The sequence below is a fragment of the Bombus terrestris genome, unplaced genomic scaffold, assembly GCF_910591885.1.
Source record: "Bombus terrestris unplaced genomic scaffold, iyBomTerr1.2, whole genome shotgun sequence".
Classification (NCBI taxonomy): Eukaryota; Metazoa; Arthropoda; class Insecta; order Hymenoptera; family Apidae; genus Bombus; species Bombus terrestris.
The window spans coordinates 6,948-11,244 of NW_025963548.1; the positions used below are offsets into that span (position 1 = coordinate 6,948).

At 44.4% G+C, this 4,297-nt stretch overlaps 1 non-coding gene across 1 annotated transcript; it reads right to left on the reverse strand.

Annotated features, from left to right (window-relative positions):
• Positions 1-430: 430 nt before the first annotated feature.
• On the reverse strand, positions 431-2,353 carry LOC125386953. The gene has a single exon (XR_007227556.1). It is a non-coding gene; the product is annotated as a small subunit ribosomal RNA (ribosomal RNA).
• Positions 2,354-4,297: the final 1,944 nt, after the last annotated feature.

The following is a 4,297-nucleotide window of genomic DNA, read 5'->3' on the forward strand; positions in this document are numbered from 1 at the left end:
TCGTAATTTTTCGTTCGATATTCGTGTCAAAGTTTAATTTTCGAAAGCTCAAGTTCCCATTTATAGTTTTATTATAATTTCATAATATTCGCAGGCGGCGGGTCTTTCTGTGTACGACCTCACGCAGGCGCCTCGAATTCGTATATGTATCTCTTCATCCCGATGATCGAGAGAGAGTGCCACCTTCTCTTCGTATAGTTTCGTAGCTGGAGGGTCGTCTCCTCCTTATGTCTTTTCATCATTTTTGCCAACGGAGTAAGCCACGCTCCGGGCGAATTTAACTGTTCTTTGTTAAAGTATATAGCTTGTTGATACGTCGTATATACTTTGGTTCGTCGATATAGGAGGAGTACGGCTCCTTACCGACTTATACAGTTTCGTATTTTTCAAGTGTTCAAGTCAAATTCTTTAAGTTTTTGTGTTATATCGTTAATGATCCTTCCGCAGGTTCACCTACGGAAACCTTGTTACGACTTTTACTTCCTCTAAATGATCAAGTTTGGTCATCTTCCCGGTAACATCGGCAATGCTTATCACATTGGCCGCGCACCAGTCCGAAGACCTCACTAAATCATTCAATCGGTAGTAGCGACGGGCGGTGTGTACAAAGGGCAGGGACGTAATCAACGCGAGCTTATGACTCGCGCTTACTGGGAATTCCTCGTTCATGGGGAATAATTGCAAGCCCCAATCCCTAGCACGAAGGAGGTTCAGCGGGTTACCCGGGCCTTTCGGCCAGGGAAAACACGCTGATTCCTTCAGTGTAGCGCGCGTGCGGCCCAGAACATCTAAGGGCATCACAGACCTGTTATTGCTCAATCTCGTGCGGCTAGAAGCCGCCTGTTCCTCTAAGAAGATTTGTTTGTACGTTGGTAGTAAAAACCCACCGACCGAAGCCGGGGGCCTTCGAGATACCATAAGTTACGTCTATTTAGCAGGCTAGAGTCTCGTTCGTTATCGGAATTAACCAGACAAATCGCTCCACCAACTAAGAACGGCCATGCACCACCACCCACCGAATCAAGAAAGAGCTATCAATCTGTCAATCCTTCCGGTGTCCGGGCCTGGTGAGGTTTCCCGTGTTGAGTCAAATTAAGCCGCAGGCTCCACTCCTGGTGGTGCCCTTCCGTCAATTCCTTTAAGTTTCAGCTTTGCAACCATACTTCCCCCGGAACCCAAAAGCTTTGGTTTCCCGGAAGCTGCCCGCCGAGTCATCGGAGGAACTTCGGCGGATCGCTGGCTGGCATCGTTTATGGTTAGAACTAGGGCGGTATCTGATCGCCTTCGAACCTCTAACTTTCGTTCTTGATTAATGAAAACATTTTTGGCAAATGCTTTCGCTTCTGTCCGTCTTGCGACGATCCAAGAATTTCACCTCTAACGTCGCAATACGAATGCCCCCATCTGTCCCTATTAATCATTACCTCGGGGCTCCGAAAACCAACAAAATAGAACCGAGGTCCTATTCCATTATTCCATGCACACAGTATTCAGGCGAAGGTAGCCTGCTTTAAGCACTCTAATTTGTTCAAAGTAAACGTATCGGCCCACCTCGACACTCAGTGAAGAGCACCGCGATGGGATATTAGTTGGACCGCCCGCGAGGAGCTAAGCCCACCGATAGGACGTACCACATAATGCCAGTTAAACACCGCGAGCGGTGAACCGACACTGTGACACACAGATTCAACTACGAGCTTTTTAACCGCAACAACTTTAATATACGCTATTGGAGCTGGAATTACCGCGGCTGCTGGCACCAGACTTGCCCTCCAATTGGTCCTCGTTAAAGGATTTAAAGTGTACTCATTCCGATTACGGGGCCTCGGATGAGTCCCGTATCGTTATTTTTCGTCACTACCTCCCCGTGCCGGGAGTGGGTAATTTGCGCGCCTGCTGCCTTCCTTGGATGTGGTAGCTGTTTCTCAGGCTCCCTCTCCGGAATCGAACCCTGATTCCCCGTTACCCGTTACAACCATGGTAGGCGCAGAACCTACCATCGACAGTTGATAAGGCAGACATTTGAAAGATGCGTCGCCGGTGCTAGATGACCATGCGATCAGCACAAAGTTATTCAGAGTCACCAAAACAAACGATGGACGGACAGACGAGCCATCCGCCACCGATTGGTTTTGATCTAATAAAAGCATTCCTACCATCTCTGGTCGGAATCTGTTTGCATGTATTAGCTCTAGAATTACCACAGTTATCCAAGTAAATGTAGGTATGATCTAAGAAACCATAACTGATTTAATGAGCTATTCGCGGTTTCACCTTAATGCGGCATGTACTGAGACATGCATGGCTTAATCTTTGAGACAAGCATATGACTACTGGCAGGATCAACCAGGGATCTTATAATATATTCCCAAAAACCAGCATTTTCGTTTAAAAGTTCTCTCTGTGTCGTAGGTGGGACGTAAGCACCGTACGACGAGACTTTTCATTTTATATATATATATATATAATATAATTTAGAGAGCAACGTTCCATGGTTCAGTAACAACGTCACTCAGCCACTTTAATTCTCCTCCTCTCTCACCATCATATATCGATACAAAGATTCATACTTCACAGAATTATTTCTGTTTGTAACTTTTCTCCTCCAACTTCTCTCGTAGAATATAACTTAGCGGTAAAGCACGTATACGCATGCTGGACATACCGTAAGAATATTCTTTTATAAGCTTCAACACCTCTGTAGAGACGCGTTACCAGAAGATAACGCACTCTACAGAACGCCAAAGAGACCATCGTGCAGCTACAAATAGCTTACAACCGATGGTCTCGGCAAGAATGGCTACTCCGTAAGTACAAGCACACACGCATCCAACTTTTGTCAAATACGTGCACACAGGTCACCAGCTTCCCGACTAAGGGGAAGCTTGCCACGTTAACGGTCATTACGTCCTAGACTTCGACCCGCGGCGCAGCAGTGTAGAGAAAAAACCAGTACGAGAACGGAGGAACAGTCGAGAAATAGCGTAAAATACACTAAGACTCGAGGAGCGGTGACTGAATTCTCAACCGAGGCCGTAGAATAGCCACGCGCCCAACGCTGTTCCGACCGAACCGTCCGGCTCGACGCTTCTCTTATAGATACCAAGGGGCCGGCCGGAAGGCCGGCGCCGGCCGGGCTAGCGGCCGCGCGCTTATGGTGCAAAACCTCCGTAGCAACGTACCGTTCGGAAGGGACGCTGGAACTTAGTCGCTCGCACGTTCAATAACTACTATATAAAGGCGATATCCAACCATCGAAATATTTTACCACAAGCATTATTAACATATTATAAATGCATTTTTACCAAAAAATTAATTTTTTTTTTCACCGAAAAATTGCATCAGTAAACATACAGTTTTATCGACTATGGACAAAAAATAACTTTATAATCGATTAAAACACGTTAAAATAATACGAAATATGTAAAAAAATATACACCTTGTAACATTAATTAACGAAAAAAATGCAAAAATATCCCAGTCGTATCAGTTCGACGGAAGCTAATTTTTCAAAAAATTCGACAAAAATGTTTAATCCGATTGCATTTAATAGAGATATAACGATCCCTGTAAAAAAAATTATACCTTATAACGCTTTTTAACGAAATAACTCGAAATAATCATTTCGGACTTTTCGCGCCGGCCGAAATTTTTCTAAGTCCCTACGTACCGGTCCGAAATACTTCAAAGTCCCAACGTCGCGTCGCATCAGTCCATTTCTAAAAAACGTTCCAGCGACCAAATAAACGCTTAATCCTGACGTAAAACGTCGAGATAAGTCGATTTATGCAAAAATATTCGTACCTTGTGACACTTTTAAGCGAGATAATTGGAAAAAACCGGTTCGATATCGAAATTTTTCCAAGTCCCAACGAAAAAATCGAAACTTTGTAGAAGGTCTTGGGGACGAAAAAAACGCTTAATCCCGACGTAAAACGTCGAGATACATCGATTTGTGCAAAAATATTCCTACCTTGTAACACTTTTAAGCGAGATAACTCGAAAAAACCTTTTCGGTCTTTTCGCACCGGCCGAACTTGTTCAAAGTCCCAACGTCCCGTCGCATAATTCCGTTTCTAGAAAACGTTCCAGCGACCATATAAACGTTTAATCCCGACGTAAAACGTCGAGATAAGTCGATTTATGCAAAAATATTCGTACCTTGTGACACTTTTAAGCGAGATAATTGGTAAAAACCGGTTCGATATCGAAATTTTTCCAAGTCCCAACGAAAAAATCGAAACTTTGTAGAAGGTCTTGGGGACGAAAAAAACGCTTAATCCCGACGTAAAACGTC